The sequence below is a fragment of the Alosa pseudoharengus genome, unplaced genomic scaffold (assembly GCF_046254945.1).
Source record: "Alosa pseudoharengus isolate Yale_2024_CS ecotype anadromous, Long Island Sound unplaced genomic scaffold, YU_APseudo_1.1 YU_APseudo_1.1_scf_10, whole genome shotgun sequence".
Lineage (NCBI taxonomy): Eukaryota > Metazoa > Chordata > Actinopteri > Clupeiformes > Clupeidae > Alosa > Alosa pseudoharengus.
Window position 1 is genome coordinate 25,354,075 of NW_027468565.1, and position 20,174 is coordinate 25,374,248.

The window sequence follows — 20,174 nt, forward strand, 5'->3', positions numbered from 1 at the left end:
GTATGGTGGCTTCAAATTAAGAGGTGTGCCCCTCGATTCAGCGCATGCGTACTGGGTCTCAAACTGAAAGGTGTATTTCCTCTCTGGGAAGGCCTGAATTACCTCTGATACAACAGTCGGAGGAAAAAAAACAGCGCACGGTCTGTCGCTTCTCTGCGTCGCCGGGAGATTTAATGCGCGAGGCGCAAAGCCATTCTTGTCTTCATCTCGCATTGCTGTGCTGGCATTGGTCGCATTTCCGCTACGCTCGGAATAAGCTCTTTTTCTTACACCAAAAGGTTCCGTCCTTTGCAACTGTAATTCTTATCTAACACCAGTTAAACATTTATTTAATCATTGTGTCAGAAGCTTTTAATGCATTACACCTTACGTTAAGGGCAAATATATTTAGTCTGTGGCAGTTTTAAGCAACAAGCGGATCGTTAACAAGGCGTGAGGAACTGACCACATCCGCACGGGTGCCAAAGTTACTGAGATCCTCTCTTCGCAAATGGACGCACTGGGAGCCGAGAAGAACACTACTGGCAGACTGAATTGAGTTCTCATTTCCCTCTCGAGCTGAAGAGCAGAGACAGAGCTCTACGCATCCGAAGTGGACACAGGTATTCGGGCACCAGGAGTCGTCACTTATTGGTGAGTTCTCATCAGCCCTGTCACTTTGCCGTGTTGGTTTAGGAGGGCGTAGACGTGTCTCAAGTGGGCTACAAGTCACTTTATCCGATGTTGGCAGGATGGTTTCACATAATGTACAGATAGTCTCATACAGAACTAGTTAATGTTACAGGAAGAAGTGACGATTTTAGCTTGTTTGATATGGTAAGTGTCCGTTATTTTCGCTAGCCGAGCTCAGACCCATGTCGAAAGGTTAAAAAAAGCTCCTGCTATTTGCAGAATACTTCCTGTTAACATGTCATCTATCGCAAGAATGTGCTTTTTATGGCTCGTCTGCTACGCTCCTTACTGTTATATCATATCATAGCTTACTTATATTGCCGATGCTCTACTGCTATTTTTACTGTTAACCTAAACAAACTGTGAATTCTAAACTATTTAGTGTTCCGGTTGCATTCTCCCTCGCGCTCTCTCTCTCTACTCCGATCTGACGTGTAGTTTCGAGTTCAGCACATGCAGTATTCAGTGAGTTTGTCCTCTAACACAAATCTTGTATCTTGCCGGGAGATGCACATATATTTCCTTTGCGAGCGTTGAGGTAAGATGGCGAGGAGGATGGCCTGTACTCTGGAATTTGACTATTAGAAAGAGACGTGTCTGGTCTTATTCTCGTGTCACTGCTGGTCCGATAGAAAAAAAGGAACTCTAGAGCAGGCACGCTGTCTCATGCTGTCTCTCACACACAGCCTATACATCTCGCTCTGCCTCACTCACATCCCCCTCTCTCACACACACACACACATCTCTCTCTCTCTCACACACACACATATGCCTTATAACAGACCCATTCTCACTTTCCAACACACACACACACACCCAACATATCTGTCCCTCTTTCTCAGAGAACTCTCTCTCACACGCGTATCTCTCTCTTGTGTTCCCTGTGCTATCCCTTAAGGTACACACACCCACACACACACACACACACACACACACACACACACACACACACACACACTATATCTCCCTCTTATGTCCCTTTGGGTGCAGCAGCTGTGTTAGCCAGTGTCATGGCACTCCCCCTGCCTCCAGTCACCCCTCTTAGAATGGCCACATTGTGACTGTGTGAGTGTCTGAGACTCGGGCTCCTAAATGAAGTGGCAGGGGTCTATCCGGGGCCTATCCACCCACAGCTGGCTCAGTCTCCCCTCAAGTGGATGCCATTGAGCTGCCAGTCCCACCCCCCATCCACTCCGCTCCCCACTGGCTGCCCGCCTGCCCGCACCCTGCCACACACACAAACACACACACACACAAGCACACACACACAAGAGGGACCAGCAGGGTGGTGGGGGGTCACTGTCCGCCACACGAGAAGAGGGCAATGCTTTCTCCTGCATGTGTCTGTGTGTATGTATGTGTGTGTGTGTGTGTGTGTTGCCCCCAGTGGCACTGCTGGAGAAGAGGCCTGTGGGTTGGTGGGAGATTGTGTGTGTGTCTGTGTATGTGTGTGGAGGGAGACTTGGTGGCCGTGGCGCTATTCCTGGCCGTTCTGGGTGCCTGCTGTCACTCACTCGCTGCTCTGGCGCTGCTGCTGCTACTGACTGAGGCCTGACCGGTTGGGAAGCACAGGAGTGTGTGTGTGTGTGTGTGTGTGTGTGTGTGTGTGGCCTGACCGGTTTGGAAGCACAGGAGTGTGTGTGTGTGTGTGAGGCCTGACCGGTTGAGAAGCCATTTAATTCCAGGAGCCAGGGAGGAAGCACAGTGACCAGGACTGGGGAGCCAGTGTGTGTGTGAGGCCTGACCGGTTGGAAAGCACAGGAGTGTGTGTGTGGGTGTGTGGCCCTCACTCTCACGCCACTCTGAACTCTGTCTGTGTAGTGGACTGTCTTTCTGCATGTTCTGTTTCCTTGTACCTATACAGCAGTGTCCCTTCTGAAGACTGTGTGTTTGTGTGTATAGCTGATCAGTGAGCACTGGGATTGGTGTGTGTGTGTGTGTGTGTGTGACTGAGCACTGTGCTGGGATTGCACTGTTTATAAGGGTCAGAGTGTGTGTGGCTTTTGCTCTGTGGAACTCAGCCGTGCATGTGTTGCTTCTGCAGCTGTGCAGGACTGTGCAAAGTGTCACACCACATCTGACTGCACCATCTAGACACACACACACACACACACACACACACACACACACACACACTCATGCATATTTGTGCATTGCTCTTAAACTGGAATTGGGTTGCTTCCCTTTCTGTCTGACCTGCGTATTGCATTTGACGGCATGCGATGTCCAGTGTGGATGTTTAACTAAAGTTCCATGGCGGACGTTTCAGCACAGCAGAACAGGTTCCTTCCTCTCGATCTCTCAGCCTTAGACACACTCTGGCAGATTCCACACCCTGTACTTGTTGCTACACGTCGCAGGCAGGCAGGCAGCTGATTGAAGTTTAACTGTTCTGATCTGGTGGAGAACACACAGCCTCGTTTTCCGTGCTGATCTTTCCCAAAGCTGCATTTGCAAATTATTTAGTTGAAAGGCCATGTTGTCATGTGAATTTTGACGTAACATGAAGAAGCATAAAAAAAAGAAAAACCCCAACAGTCAAATGGCCAATTATTCAAATATTAGCACACACACCTCCCCAAAAGGCTCCAGTGTGTGGCTGCCTCCTCATTTGAATTAATGAACAAGAGATTGATTTAAACTGGGCTCAGAGAAGGTCACGTTCCTCCACTTCCTGCTCTGCTCAGTCGCACGCTGACCGGCCTTGGCCTCGGCCTCACACTGGAGCGCTCTCTCTCTCTCTCTCTCTGCCGGGAGCTGCTCAGACCCTCCCCGGTTACACCCGTCTCGTGTCCGTTAAACTCCCAGCTCCTCGTCTGCAGCAACACCACCGTCATCCGCCTCACAGCGCTTTGTTAAGCAGCAGACGCTTAAGTGCAAAGTGGAAAAACATCGAGTCGGTTTTATTAAACAGCAGACGCTTCAGTTCAAAGTGGAAAAACATCGAGTCGGTTTTATTAAACAGCAGACGCTTAAGTGCAAAGTGAAATACATTGAGTCGGTTTTATTAAACAGCAGACGCTTAAGTGCAAAGTGAAATACATTGAGTCGGTTTTATTAAACAGCAGACGCTTCAGTGCAAAGTGGAAAAACATCGAGTCGGTTTTATTAAACAGCAGACGCTTCAGTGCACAGTGAAATACATTGAGTCGGTTTTATTAAGCAGCAGATGCTTCAGTGCAACGTGAAATATATCGAGTCCGTTTTGTGTTCAGTGTTGTTGGGCAATCCCATGATTAGCTCCGTGTGTTGTGATTGGATAGTGGTGACAATTTGCCTACAGAACAGAAGTGTTTCAGATGTAGTGAAGTGTTGGCCAACATTAGTGTGAACATGCCTGATGTAGTGAAGTGTTGGCCAACATCAGTGTGTTGCTCAAAAATGCCCTCTGGATCACCAGTGCAGTACCGCGCAGATCTCAATGCCCATGTGCGTTTTCTGGCGTTCCAAAGAAATGAAATGCCCGCACTCTGCTAAAACGCCCATATATTTAATAAGTGTTGCAACGTTTTCTGGCGTTCACCTCCAGATCTCCATGCCCACCAGCGTGTGTGTGTGTGTGTGTGTGTGTGTGTGTGTGTGTGTGTGTGTGTGTGTGTGTGTGTGTGTGTGTGTGTGTGTGTGTGAGTGTTTTCACCCCCAGATCTCCATACCCACCAGCGTGTGTGTGTGTGTTCACCCTCAGACCTCCATGCCCACCAGCGTGTGTGTGTGTTCACCCTCAGACCTCCATGCCCACTAGTGTGTGTGTGTTCACCCCCATATCTCAATGCCCACCTGTGTGTGTGTGTGTGTTCACCCCCAGATCTCCATACCCACCAGCATGTGTGTGTGTGTTTTCACCCCCAGATCTCCATACCCACCAGCGTGTGTGTGTGTGTGTTCACCCTCAGACCTCCATGCCCACCAGTGTGTGTGTGTGTTCACCCCCAGATCTCAATGCCCACCTGTGTGTGTGTGTGTGTGTGTGTGTGTGTGTGTGTGTGTGTGTGTTCACCCCCAGATCTCCATACCCACCAGCATGCGTGTGTGTGTGTGTGTGTGTGTGTTCACCCCCAGATCTCCATACCCACCAGCGTGTGTGTTTCTTGGGAGGTGTGGTGTGCTCAGCAGTACCCTGCTCTACCAGCTGAGAAACAGAAGCACATCTTTGTGATGTGTGTGTGTGTGTTTGTGATGTGTGTTTGTTTGTGATGTTTGTGTGTGTTTGTGATGTTTGTGTGTGTGTGTGATGTTTGTGTGTGTGTTCTGTGTCTGATCTGCTCTGCATGCTCTCCAGCCGTCACAGCAACACATACAGTACAGCTGACTAATTGATTAGTTGTTGACTATTAAATTAAAGGTTGTATCAGTGATTGCAGGCCCAAAAAAGGCCCAAACATAAATGATCACATTCATCTAATCTTTCCCAACGATCCACTAGCTGCCCGCTCCATAAGCAGGCCGTCAAAAAAACATGTCTCTGTTGGCAACCCAGGATCTGAGATCTGCACACAAAAACAATTGCTACCAACAAGTGTTGCCAACCACTCAAAGGTAAAATAAACTCTCGCGGGGATGAAAAAGTCTGAAATGCAGACGTTTTCCTGAACACACTTTTGTCCTCTGCCTTCGAGTGGATACCAGTGTTTCCTCTATGTTGATTTAGTAGTGGCGGCCCTCCACGGTTTAATTTTCTTCCCCCACGGTATCAGAAATGGGGCAGACGCACAATAGTCGCAGTTGCCTTTCAAAATTCATTGTGCAGACCTGTTGTAGATTCTCCAAATATACAGCTCAATCACAACTGAAAATAATGCCTCATTGTGTGTGAATAGAGGTGAATACATATAACTGTTTGTGTTGCAGCAAAGTGTCAGTTGTCAGTTTTGTGGGACGGGGGGACGGTGGTGGGGGGGGGGGGGGGGACGGTGGTTCGGACAGGCCTGCCCCCACTGCTTAAAAAAATCTTAGAGGAAACACTGGGATACTGTGATCTCCGGTACGTGAAGGCGGCACAATTAGATTTTTGCTACCCCAGAGCTAACTTGCAATGCAACTTGCCATAGGTAGTTAGCTTCAATTAACAACCGGATCTCCTTATATGGGCAAAGATGGCCGTTTTGGTTCTTTTTTGTAGGCGAACTTCAGAGGTCCATTGCACAGGAGGGAGGGGGAGGGAGTAGTGAGCTAGCTCTCTCTGAGCTGTTTTTTTTGAACGTCAACAGAAGTGACGTTACCCTGCCATCGCTGATACAACCTTTAATCGCCATCTATTTCGATAATCGATTAATCTGTTTGTGTCCTTCTGTAAGAAAACTACATCAAAATCGAAGCTTCTTAAACTTGAATATTTATCTACTCCTCTATGACGGTGAACTAAATATCTTTGGTGTGTGGTCAAAACAAGGCATTGAAGACATAATCTTGGGCTTTGGAGAACAATGATCAAGATCTTTTCACCATTTTCTGGCACTGTATTGATCAAACAATGAATCGATTAATCGAGAAAATAATCATCAGAATAATCTACTATGAAAATAAGTTGCAGCCCTAGTTCTGAGTTTTTGGAAGATATCACTGAACTGTAAACTGAAAGTTTTAAACTAAAGCTTGAAGTCCTGTGTGATTGTACAGGACGCTGTTTAGATGGTCCCCTCTGTAAATGAGGTTGAAAAGATGAAAGGACAGTCTTAGGCAGGGATCACATTAGCCAGCGGCAAGCGGCAGGTTTCCTATTGTTCTCTATGGTTCGGCAGCAGAACGGTGGCAACGATGGCGTAACGCTAGCGTTGAGCAAGCTGAGCGTTGAACTTGGTTCAATTGAAACTGTTTGTGTTACCATAGGAAAGAGCGTTGCATTACTCTTGCCACTGCTGCTTGCCGCTAGCTAATGTGATCCCCGCCTTAGTGTACAGTATAGTGTTTGTTTGGATGGTCTCCCTGTAAACTAAAGTCCAGACTGTGTACAGTTTGGCGTTGGGATGGATGTTTCCTCCTATAAACGGAAGGGTTGATGTCCAGTGTCGGTATACAGCGTGGTGTTTGGATGGTGCCCCTGTCATTTGCCGTGGGGTTTCCCCTGCTCCAACAGACCAGCCCTTCTCCCCACAGTGCCTTACTTCTGCCTTGAATGGCGTTCTGTGGCGTGCGGTTGAGCTTTGACTTTTACAGGCCTAAATTTGCAGTCTCCCCCGGAGAAAGAAAACATTGTTGTTGTTGCCTGAGCTTATTTTGCATCCCCACTGGCCTTGGACCCGTCTGCAGTCTTTCTTACAGATGACAGACTGCACCGCACAGCTCCCGCTCATGGCCCCAGGAGACACCATCATAGCCCAGCAGGGTCCTTCACCCCCCGCAACCCCCCACTGTCCCGTTTTTACTGGTCTCTTTTCTTACTGATATTATCATATGGCCCACTCACATATCTGATGTCTTCTTTTTGTGATTTCGGATAGAGGTCTGCTCTGACCGTGTCCCACAGAGAATGCCCTCGTAATGAAAGGTCCTAATAGTGTGAGTAAATCTCTTTGTGTGTGTGCGTGCGTGCGTGCGTGCGTGCGTGCGTGCGTGCGTGCGTGCGTGCGTGAGTGAGTGAGTGAGTGAGTGAGTGAGTGTGTTGCCTTGTGATCAGACCTTTCCATGTGTGCTGTTGTGTGTTCCATTGCTCTGCCGGTTCCTGCTGTTCTGTGTCCATATTCCCGCTCTGTCCTCTGGCCCTGGCTCTGGCTGAGAATCAAACCCCCCCCCCCGACCCCCTTGTGTGTCGGTCACTCCTGCCGGACTCAGCGCAGGCCTATAGCATCCTGGGGTGTCCTCACACTGGAGCAGGTGTGTGTGGAGCAGAGTGTCCACTTGTGTCACACACTTCGGTCACACTCTCGCACATTCTCACACACTCTCACACATGGGCCTGACTCGCCCCAACGTGGGCCTGACTCGCCCCGATGTGTCATATTGGGTATGTCCTCTGTGGCATCTGGAGCAAAGGCGTGAGTTCAAGCTATGGGCAGCACGTCTGTCACACACACACACACACACACACACACACACACATCACAATAACCCAGCAGGCCTCACCTACTGGAGACTCTTTACACACACGCACGCACACACGCGCACACACACACACACACATCACATCACAATAACCCAGCAGGCCTCATCTACCTCAGACTCTTTACACACGCAAGCACGCACTCAGACTCTTTCACGCACGCACGCACCTACCTCAGACTCATTACACACACACACACACACACACACACGGCTCACAATCACACACGCCTCACACAACATCATTCACATCAAAGTTTAAACAAAAAACTCCACCACCACTCCAGATTTCAACGCACTTCAGGCTTTATGCTTCACATGCCACTAGTCTCACCTGGTAGTGCTTAAATAGCCTAGTGTTGTGTGTTACACGTGGTTGACCTGATGGTGTACACTGATAGTTTCTTATGATGGTGTGTGTTATGATGGTGTTATGATGTGTGATGATGGTGTGTGCTGATGTTGTGTGCCCAGTGATTGTGTGTGTTATGATGGTGTACGTTCTGTGTGTTATGATGGTGTACGTTCTGACACCGAAACCCGGTTCTAATATAGACGCAAACAGTAACAACATTGAATAACAACGTGGATTTCAGTGCTTCATTTCGATGCCACTTAAAGCTGCAGATTTTTTGATCATATTTACTGAAACCGACACTATACTCCAACAGAACAACATAAATCAGCCGGTTTTTGAAAAAAAAACGCACTTCTACCTCCACCTAGAGCCGGTTATTTGTTTTGTAAAAATCCACAGCTCCGGTTCTTCTGGTCCAAACAGAGCAGGGCTGTGTGAGATCTGACTGTCAATCACAGTCTGGTGCAGTCTGGTGCGCACTGACAAGCACAAACTCAATGAGAGGGTGCTCGGTTGTAGTGGGGGAGGGGCATGAGAGTTGTAAGCATTCAAAATGTTGGCTAAGTCCCCTCAATCTGTCAGACTTGCCTACTGCAGCTTTAAATCTCTGGTGTTTTTTTTATTTTATTCGAGGCATCACTGCACGTCATGTGCCATCTCTAATGTCTTGCTCTGATAGCACCACATCCAGATACAGTTAGCTAACATAAACGCTAGATGTATAAGCTTAAACCAGAGGGGTGCATCACATAGGCTAGTGGACAACGTTTGACAGCTCGAGTGAGCCCATGCCAAGCAGTTTACTTTAAAGCAATATCACAAGCTCTTGTCAAAATCTAGCAGTAACTACACACAAGCAGAAGGCTATGAAACAACATCAACAGTAGGCCTATACAATAACCTTGCTATTGCGCTAACTGGCATCTATTTGAAATGTTATCAGCAAAGTTGTAATGTGAAAACTTTGTTTCACGGTGTGTTCCAAACATAATGACTCGGCATTAATCTTTCATGTGCATGAGGCCCTTATAGCATCACAATGAATATGACGATTATGCTAAAAGTTTGCTTGCAAAAACATAACTATGAAGGTTACAAACATACCTCTGCATTGATATCCCTGAGCTGTCAAAGAGGCTACGGAACCATCTCCAGACGTTATCGCTCTCGTTAACGCCCTCATGACTTTACGCCCTCCTCACTCAGGGTTCCTGTCTGTGTGAAGTCTGTCCCAACTTTAATCTACCTGTGTTTAGGGATGTAATAATTATCACGGTTTTCGGTATTATCACGGTATTTCTAAAAGTGTGTTCAGAAAGCACTGATAGGCCTACACAAGCTGAAATAGTTTCAAAAAGTGTCCCGTTCACTTTTTTCTTCATGTTTAATTGGCTATGTGCTTATAGCTTAACTTACCCTACCATAACTTGGACTTTGCTATTTCTGTTATTTTAAAAATCAGGTGTAGCCTAATCCGAATCGTAGTTAAAACCATCAATGTCTGTCCCAAGTCTAGTTATTTCCTTCCTGTGTCTTTCTTCAGCCTTCAGTGTTTAAGTGTCCCCTCAGGCCTCTGCCCCCCACCCTGATTGGCTATTTACTGCCCAGGCCTGGCAGCCCAGTCCTTTAATGCCACTGGCTGCACCCAGTGGTCTCCCCGTCCCCCGCCGCTCTCGTGATGACCGGGCAGCTCCATCCGGCCATCAAAGGGACGCTGCAGGAGCAGGTACCCAGCAGAAACAGGGGCAGGCCGGGCTGGAGAGGCCCCTCATGTGCGTGCTTTTGTGCGTGCATGTGTGTGTGTGCGCGAGTCCGTGCTTGCGTGCGTGCGTGAAGTGCAAGAGTGTGTGTGTGGGGGTAGGAGAAAAGAGACACCTGGGAATGATCAGTACTGAGGCCAAACACACAGCCAGCACAGTCAAACAGTTTGGTCACATCTCTTCTCTGAGTTGTGAAGGAGCAGATGTATCTATCCCACTAGGACACAGTAGAACTCTGCTCTGAGTAGAACAGTAGAACTCTAGAATATGCGTATTCTTTAGTAGAATTCCGTCAGCTGCTTTAACGTTTCTCCAACCATGACCCAGCTACACATTACGGAAACAGTGAAAACAAAAAATACCTCTCTAACCAACGCAACATATTTAGCTGAAGTTAGCGATGCAGATGAAGTTTAGCCTAGGCTATCTGTTGTGGAGAAATATGGCCAGCTCTGCGTCAGACTTGATATTCTTCGTTTGACGAAGACGTCGCCATCTCAGGAAGCTCCTCCGATGTCCACTTAATTTGTTTCTTGTTTTAATTTTGGAAATTTGCCTGCCTCTCATAGGCGTTCATGACTACAACTGACAGCTGTTGACAGTTGGCTTTTGCTAATTTGGCAACCCAAATAGGAGGATACGCTATTCTAGAATTAATCGTTCAAAACATAAACGAAAATTCCAAGAGATTCCGCATTTTTTTTCATGGGTTAGAGTAATGTTGTCAAATAAGCCATTACTTCAATTCATCGTGTTTCCTTACACTCTGACAACATATGGTGATCATTTTTGGAATGGTTACAGTTTATTTTCCATTATTCCCTACATACTGGTCCTTTAATATAATTCTGCCATGTACTCTGAGTAGACCAGTAGAACTCTGCTGTCTCTGTGTTCTTCTTTAGTTGTTTTTTAGTAGAAGAGTAGAACTCTAGTCAGACTCTCATAGGGGGGCTACACCGGGCACGTAACTGAAGCGTTCTGTTCGTAATGTGTAAAAACAATTTTAGAAGACTGTCTACTGTCTCTAACGTACGCACCGCTATCACATCTGGTGTTGCCAGTTCCATTGTATTTTTTTGTATCCATTTTCCATTCTATTTTTTGCATTGTAACGTTTCTCTTGTCAGTGACCAGGAACTTGTGTGTATGTGTGAAGTGAGGCTGAAAGGGGTGTAATTTAAGAGTTGTTTTAAAATTGATGAGGTGGGGTGCCCTCTTATGTGAGATGCTGCCGTTCTGTAGTATTCATGAGTTACTGTGAGGTGAGATTGTGTGAGATGCTGCCGTTCTATAGTATTCATGTTTAGAGGGCAGCCGTGCCTACCGGTTAGGGCTTCAGGCTTGTAACCGAAGGGTTGCCGGTTCGATCCCCGACCCAGTAGGAAAAATGTGGACGGGGGAAATGGTTGAGCACTGCTCTCCCATGCCCACATCCACGGCTGAAGTGCCCTTGAGCAAGGCACCTACCCTCACTGCTCCCCGAGCGCCGCTGTTGTTGCAGGCAGCTCACTGCGCCGGGATTAGTGTGTGCTTCACCTCACTGTGTGTTCACTGTGTGCTGAGTGTGTTTCGCTAATTCACGGATTGGGATAAATGCAGAGACCAAATTTCCCTCACGGGATCAAAAGAGTATATATACTTATATTTACTTAGCTCACTGCTCCGGGTTAGTGTGTGCTTCACCTCACTGTGTGTACACGGTGCTGTGTGTGTTTCACTAATTCACGGATTGGGATAAATGCAGAGACCAAATTTCACTCACAGGATCAAAAGAGTATATATACTTATACTATACTTATACTATACAACACAGGGGTTAAGCCACAGACACAACACAGGGGTTAACCCCTTATACTTATATATTCACGAGTTGATGTGAGGTGAGGTGTCCTCTCGTGTCAGAGGCTGCCGTTCTGAAGTATTCATGAGTTGATGTGAGCAAGTGGCTGCTCTGTGATGTTTTCATGCTCTGCACCAGTTTCACTTGCTTGCTCCAGAGCATCTGAAAGCGAGATGTGCCGAGAGAAACATCTCCTCAAACCACAGAATTGTTAACACCCTCTCCCACGGCCGGCCAGGACCACATCTGCTCTGCCGCCTGGACCCTCCGCTCCCTGAGGCTTTGCTTATCAACATGAATGATTAAGAACAATATTGCAGTCCCGTGAAAGAGAGAGAGAAATTGGGTAGCATTTGAGAGAGAGAGAGGGAGAGAGAAAGAAAGGAAGAGGGAGAATTTGGGTAGTGTTTGAGTGAGAGAGAGAGAGGAAGAGAGAAAATTTGGATAGTGTTTGAGAGAGAGATGAAGAGAGAAAAGAGAGAGAGAGAATTGTAAAAGTGTTGGGAAGGGGGGAGGGGGCTGGGCTTGTAGCGCTTTCAGCGTGCCCCATCCTGCCCAGGCTAACTGCTGGCGGTGTAGAGCCAGATCTCTGCCTGTTCATTTGTGCTGTTTGATAAATAACGGCCTGACTGAAACATGGTAGGACATGTGAACAGGCTTCCCCTGTGTGCCGCAGTCCTCATGCTCCTGTGCGAGGAAACGCTCATCACTGACAGTGTCTGGCTGCAGTAGGAGTAGGCATCTGGAAGATGTGCTTTTAACCTAAAGCTGACATGCTTTACTGATGCAGTAAGGTCATTCATGCCTTCATGTCTTCTTTCCTGTAATATAAAAAAACAGAACTACCGTGTATTGAGTAATGCTATTGGTGTTGTTTGTGTTTGCTTGTAAGCGTAGTGGTTTCATTGGTTTTGAAAAGGCTACAAGCGTGTGGTGTTTAGCATAGACATCATCTATTATGTCTATGGTGTTCAGTGTTAAAAGATGTTTGGGACATTGAGTGTGAAAAGCATTATGACTGGAAGCACAGTGTTTGATAAGTTCAGTGTTGAAAGTTTTAGGGCAGTAAGTAGGGTGATGAGTGTTAAATATAGTGATGACTGTTGAGCGTGGTGTTGAGTTTAGCTGTAAGTATGGTGTTGAGTGTTAAAAGCATGTTTGTTATTGCGGTGTTGAGTGCTCATACAGTCTGTTGAGTGTTTGAGGGGTGTGTTGAGTGGTGCGGCGTGTTCTTCCCCTGTCCTCTATCTCAGAGCACATCGTGTCTCTGCACTGACGCTCTCATTGAAGCCTGTTTCCTGGTTCCTGATTTCACTCCGGGGCATGTAGTACACAAACTTAAAGGCCTCCTTCTCTTTCACATACTTTCTCTTTCTTTCTCTCACTCTCTCTCTCTCCATTCATATGTGTTATTTTTTTTTCTTTTGTTTACTTTCCACTATAGTTTTGTGGCTATACGGCTGGTTTTTTAGAGACGGCTTGCGCTTTGTGGAGTCCAGGGTCCAGAGATGGAGAACAAAGCCCCCGACTGAGAACTCAGTCAGCAGCAGTGTGTCTCTGGTCCTGCCACAACCTCCCTCTTCCCCCACTAACCGGCTCCATCCCTCCCGCCCCCTAACTGCCTCATGGCGGAATCATGGCATTCTGAAAACGGTTGCGTAATAGTCGCGCCAGACAAAAGGGGTCATGCCTGCATCAGTGTCCGGGCTGACATTAGCCATTAGCGTCAGCCATTAGCGTTAGCCGTCTCCTCCTGCAGTGAAAGAGCTCTTCTGTGCTGAGGAAGACGCCGTCAATCACAGCCAGACCTCTGGGTCACCAAGGTTCGCCATGGCGACTGCTCCATGCAACGACATGCGGTCTCAGTGAACCCGTCAGCAGAACCCACCCACAGGAATGGTGCTCTCCAACAGCATGGACACGTCTCAGCCATAAACACAACACATCGGTCCAGAGAAGAGTCCATGGTATAGGAGTGTGACTGCACAGGATGGTGTAATGGAGCTCTTATGGTATAGAAGTGTGACTGCACAGGGTGGTGTAATGGAGCTCTTATGGTATAGAAGTGTGACTGCACAGGGTGGTGTAATGGAGCTCTTATGGTATAGGAGTGTGACTGAACAGGGTGGTGTAATGGAGTTTTTATGGATTCAGCTATTCTGCAATATCCGATCGATACATTGCAAAAGATTGATCTATATAAGAAAAAAAAACTGAAATTATCTATTTATTCACTGCATTTCACCAATGATTTGAAACAGTGTACAAATTGAGCTGTTTAGATTAGCGCCTCTTAAAAATATACAGATCTTTTCTGAGCAAAAATATACCTCTCTCGAAATAATAACAAACAGATTTCTTTCTTTTTAAGATAAAAAATTTTTCTAGACACATTTCAGTGTTTATGCTTATGTTTATGTATTCATGAATTCAATATTTTAGTAACAATATTGATATTTGGTTGCAGCATATTAGTAACTTGTTGCAAAAAGAAGTAATTATGATATAGTAAGGGGACTGTCTGTGTAGGGGCCTGTGGCTGTGTCTGCAGGCCTGTTGGAGCATCAGCATGGACTGAGTTGAGCGCTGTGATTGACCACTGCTCTTTAGCATTGCTAACCAGCATGGATGCAGTGGAGCGCTATAACTGACCACTGCTCTTTAGCCCTGCTAACCAGCATGGATGCAGTGGAGCGCTATAACTGACCACTGCTCCTTAGCCCTGCTAACCAGCATGGATGCAGTGGAGCGCTATAACTGACCACTGCTCCTTAGCCCTGCTAACCAGCATGGATGCAGTGGAGCGCTATAACTGACCACTGCTCCTTAGCCCTGCTAACCAGCATGGATGCGGTGGAGTGCTGTGATTGACCACTGCTCCTTAGCCCTGCTAATCAGCATGGACGCGGTGGAGTGCTGTGATTGACCACTGCTCCTTAGCCCTGCTAACCAGCATGGACGCGGTGGAGTGCTGTGATTGACCACTGCTCCTTAGCCCTGCTAATCAGCATGGACGCGGTGGAGTGCTGTGATTGGCCACTGCTCCTTAGCCCTGCTGCGGGGCATCAATGTGGGCAGACAGTCCATGTCTCGGCAGATAACACACAACTCTGAGTTCAGTACTGGCCCAGCCACTGGTCATGTGATGCTCTTCAGCCAGTGCAGTTGCCTCATTTCCTGGAAACAACGGAACGGAGAGGGGAGAGGGGAGAACAGGGGGAGAGGAGAGGGAGAGAGAGGGAAGGGGGAAGAGGGGGTGAGGAGAGGGGGAGAGAGGGATGAAGAGGTCTGTTGTGTGAGGCGTAGCTGTGTGAGCGCATTCCCGCCATACTGATATCATTCCATTTGGGGAATATGCCCAGGCGGCCCCGCCCCAAGCAGCCGCCGTCCCTTCAGCAGAGATCCACACACACACACACACACACACACACACTCCCATCAGCTCATCCTGCAGCGTCTGACCGCTCACACACTCCCATCAGCTCATCCTGCAGCGTCTGACTGCACACACACAGACATTCAGTCAGCACCATTTAAACGGATGGCAGGCTGGGTCTGACGGATGGAAAACAGCCACTGATTTAAAGAGACTGATGCAGCACATGAGTTTCATGTTTTGTGTTCTGTTTGTTGTGTTCTCTTGTTTAGTGTTGTGTGTTTTGTGTTCCGTTTGTTGTTTGTTGTGTTCTCTTGTTTAGTGTTGTGTGTTTTGTGTTCTGTTTGTTGTTTGTTGCGTTCTCTTCTTTAGTGTTGTGTGTTTTGTGTCCCGTTTGTTGTTTGTTGTGTTCTCTTGTTTAGTGTCATGTGTTTTGTGTTCCGTTTGTTGTGTTCTCTTGTTTAGTGTTGTGTGATTTGTGTTCTTGTTTATTGTTTATTGTGTTCAGAGTGTAGTTGTTCTGTTTGTTCTTGTGTTCTGAGTGTAGGTGTTCTGTTGTTGTTTATTCTGTTCTTGTTTGTTGTTTACCGTGTTCTGATTGTAGTTGTCCTGTTTTTTATCTATTGTGGTGTGTGTTGTGTGAGTTGTGTTCCGTGTTGTCCATGTGTTGTATTTTCTGTCCTGCCGTTGTATGTCATTGAGGGGCCATTTGTTTCGGCTGAGGCCTTGTTATGGCATAACCTCATGTTTTGCCTTCTGTTCTCCCTGCTGTTGCTGTGTGTGTGTGTGTGTGTGTGTGTGTGTGTGTGTGTGTGTGTGTGTGTGTGTGTGTGTGTCTCTCTCTCTCTCTCTCTCTCTCTCTCTCTCTCTCTCTCTCTCTCTCTCTCTCTCTCTCTCTCTCTCTCTCTCTCTCTCTCTCTCTGTGTGGGTCCATGTCCAGTTTCTGTTAAGGTCAAACTTCTTGTTTTTTGTCTCCCCATGTCCAAAACAAATCTCCTCTGTCTCACACACGGCTCATCATAGCCACCCTGGCCCCCCCCCCCCCCCCCCATCATTCATATGGGGTGATTCCGTGGTCCTATCCCAGTCCTCTGTCCTCAGCGCAAGCAGAGAGGCTGCTTTGGTACCGAAGCAGAGTGTTTCAGCTGCAGCTCTCTCACGGGTCCTCTCCCTGGACGTGGCCGGCCCGCTGATGGCTGCATTGGGAGGAGAGGGAATCCTGCAGCTGCTGCTGTTCCCAGTGGTTCCCTGTTCTAAGCTCAGATTTGCCGCGGCTCAGTGTGGCCCACCGCAAGGCATGATGGGATTGCCTGTACTCCTCTCTTTGTTTTGTTGTGCTGTTTGTCATTGCTCTTATACAAACACACTCACACTCACTCCCACACACACACACGCATGCATAGTCACAGCAGCACTAATACGAAAAGGATGTAATTTTGTAATCTGTTGAATTGTGCGCTTTCTTAGGTGCTCCTCAGACAGTATGTCAGCACCGACACTAGTTCACCTTTGACCCCTGGCCTCTGTGAGTGAGTGAGTGAGTGAGTTAGTAACTCTGGACGGTGGTCCGGTCCGACCTGCCCAGAGTAGCCCAGACGGAGGCTGGCGGTCAGGAAGTGTGTGTGTTTGTAGAAGGAAGTGTGTTGAGTCAGGCACACACACGGGGTCCAGCGCTCTGGGAATACACTCTGTCACAGGTGCTGCTGGTCTGCGGTAGCGTACCTCTGACCGCCGGGTGATGCAGGAAGTGCAGGACTTCCCTCTACGGGTCACCAGTGTGAGGGCAGCTGCTGCTCACGCAGCGGGCAGATCTGTTCCTACGTCGACCCCCCAACCCCCTCCTTTTACTCATTCCCTGTTTCCCTCCCTCTCTCTCTCTCTCTCATTAACTCTGTCTCTCATTCTCTCTCCCTCTCTCTCTCATTCACTCTGTCTCTCCCTCTCTCTCTCATTCACTCTGTCTCTCATTCTCTCTCTCTCTTCCTCTCTCTCTCTCCTATCCCAATTCACTTTCATTCCCTCTCTGTCTCTCTCTCCTCATCCCCCCTCTCTCTCTCTCTCTCTCTCTCTCTCTCTTTCTCTTTCTCACTGTCTCCTTTTCCTGGAACAGAGTTGTGGCAGAGCAGAGTGCTCATAGAGAAACGGGCGTAGTAGTGATTACATCATCCACAGACCATGCCGCACATGACATCACTTCCTCCATGGAGAGGCTGCCATGGTAACTACGGTTTTGACCAAGTCTCCTCTGAGTTAGTCACAGAGTGGCGTGAGTCAGGAGTCTGAATGCAAAAAAAAAAGGACTGTGAAGATGATGGTGAAGATGAACACAACTCCTCCATTAATCCATGATGAATACTTTCCTCTCTTCAGTTCCGTCCGAGTCGAGTCTTTGTGTGTGTGTGTGTGTGTGTGTGTGTGTGTGTGTGTGTGTGTGTGTGTGTGTGTGTGTGTGTGTGTGTGTGTGTGTGTGTGTGTGTGTGTGTGTGTGTGTGTGTGTGTGTGTGTGTGTGTGTGTGTGTGTGTGTGTGTGTGTGTGTGTGTGTGATGTGAGCCATAGTCACCCTGGCTTCTGGGCTATTTTCTGTGTCTGTTGTAGCTGCTCAATCAGGCTGTGTGTGTGTGTGTTGCTCAACCCTGCTAGCTATGTTTTTGTAGTTATCAGTTATCGTGTTAACTGTCGTTAAAGGAGGAAGCAGAGGAGGCTACGTGAGAACTGTCGGTTAACACACACACACACATGCATACACACACACACCAGGGGAGAACCCTTACAGTAAGACCCTGAGCAGAGATGGAAGTTGTCATAGAGAAGGCGGAGGACGGAGGAAGTTGTTAGTGGTAAGACCGCGCCTGGTGGTGTCGTCGCTGCTGCCATCGATGGGGCGGTTGATTAGTGGAGACTGGGCATCTGCTGCTCACTGCTCACCATGCTGCGGGACTCCTGCCACAGGGCACCACCTCGCTGGACAACCTGCCGCCTCTCAGCAGGCCAGAGCATGGTCCCTCACCAGACATCATGAGAGAATCACAGACTTTAGAACCTGGTCTCGGGATCACATCTGGTGTCACAGACTTTAGAACCTGGTCTCGGGATCATGTCTGGTGTCACAGATTTTACAACCTGGTGTCGTGATCATTAGAACCTGGTCTCGGGATCATGTCTGGTTTCACAGACTTTAGAACCTGGTGTCATGATTGTTAGAACCTGGTCTGGTAGTTTCAGCAGGTCATAGACTGAGTAGGACTCCAGAGCTGCCTCAGACTGGATTGTAACAGCTTAGATCTGACTGCAGAACCGTATCCCCACCCAGGGAACCCTGCTGGTTCTGAACAGACCTGAGCTGGACTCCACTGGGTGGGTCTCAGAGCCGGTTCAGGTACTCGTGGCGTGTGGAGGGTGTGTGTGTGTGTGTGTGTGTGTGTGTGTGTGTGTGTGTGTGTGTGTGTGTGTGTGTGTGTGTGTGTGTGTGTGTGTGTGTGTGTGTGTGTGTGTGTGTGTGTGTGTGTGTGTGTGTGTGTGTGTGTGTGTGTGTGTGTGTGTGTGTGTGTGTGTGTGTGTGTGTGTGTGTGTGTGTGTGTGTGTGTGTGTGTGTGTGTGTGTGTGTGTGTGTGTGTGTGTGTGTGTGTGTGTGGGCCGCTGCATCGCTAACGTGGTCATGGAAACATGCCGGCTGAAAGTGAGAGCTCTATAAAAAGAGCCAGGCTCTCATTTCTGCTTTCTCAAGAACATCTCTCTCCCTGCCTCTCTCTCTCTCTCTCTTTCTTTTACACACACATCCCTCTGACTGACTAAATGTAGCATACACAGCCTCATCTAGCCTCAATTGTCATGTGCGCTCGATCATTCTGTGGAATAAAAGCTTTTCATAGGCACAGTATTTCTGCATAGATCTATGCATGCATTCAAACCAGCTGCACTGAGTGCAGTAGTTAGATGCTTTATGCACCTTGTCTACTTGGCTCTGTATGGTAACATTCATCCGAATCCTTACCACCATATACGGTAAAGTTGACTGCCATTTACCAGATACTTTTATTCATGGGAGTTGAAACTGGGCCAACCGACTGTTAGACAATGACTGCTCCACCCCCCACTTGTACTGTATACACACACGCTAGCTGGCCTACCTGCTTGTGTAGTAAGATCGTTGAAATTGATTCAGAATGCTGCAGCACGCCTGGTCTTCAATGAGCAAAAAAGGACACATGTAACTCCTCCTAGTTTCTCTCCACTGGCTCCCAATAGTGGCCAGAATGAAATGTAAATCTCTCACTGTGGCCTATAGGACACTGACTGGATCTGTTCCCTGCTATCTTAATTCAACGATCAAAATGTATATCCCCAACTGCCCACTGCGGTCTTCTGATGAGCGTCTGTGTCGACCAGCCATAAACGCTAGGTCAAATTCAAGACTCTTTTCCTCAGTGGTTCCATGTTGGTGGAATAAGTTGCCCAGTGCTCTCTGTTCCTGTGATAGTTTTGGGTCTTTTAAGAGGGGTCTAAAGGCATATCTGTTCAACATGCACTTAGTTTATTAAGCGTTTCTTATGTGTTATGGTTTGTATATTATAGTATTTATTTATTTTCATTAGACTATTGTTTAATTGACATTGTTGTTTATTAGTGCTGTTCTCCTTGGTGTAGTCTTACCAACTTTTTTAATTGTTTACTGTTACTATTTAAGTATTGTATTGTTGTTATGTCGGTTTGGACAAAAGAATTTAGAGTGACATTCACTGTTACCATTACACGAACTGATTAAGACACCCAGGCTACTTAAAATAGCCTTGATAAGCATGTCCAGTGCTGTGTGTGTGTGTGTATGTGTATGTGTGTGTGTGAGGGTCGCCCTAGTTAACTGTGAACTCTCTCACCACCGCCTCCTCACCCTTCTACCCACTTCCTGCCCATGGAGCGGAAAATCAGCAGCAGCCTCTTTCCTTCTTCATATGCAGCTCGCTCTCTTCACTTCCTGTTCACGAGTTTACTGCAAGGCACTGGTGATGCTGTGCAGGGCAAGTGTGTATGTGTACGTGTCTGTGTGTGTGTGTGTGTGTGTGTGTGTGTGTGTGTGTTTGTTTGTATGTTATGCTATGCTATGCTATGTTATGCTATTTATGCTATGTTGT

The 20,174-nt window shown here is 47.6% G+C and overlaps 1 protein-coding gene across 2 annotated transcripts in view; it reads left to right on the forward strand.

Moving 5' to 3' along the window:
• Positions 1 to 91: 91 nt before the first annotated feature.
• Positions 92 to 20,174, forward strand: part of LOC143104707 (tyrosine-protein kinase CSK-like) — a 37,120-nt gene continuing 17,037 nt past the window's right edge. The window contains exon 1 of one of the 2 annotated variants that reach the window (XM_076268965.1): positions 92 to 633. The gene's annotated coding sequence lies outside the window, so the exon portion shown is untranslated. The remainder of the gene's footprint in view (positions 634 to 20,174) is intronic. The other variant, XM_076268958.1, reaches the window with a different exon arrangement.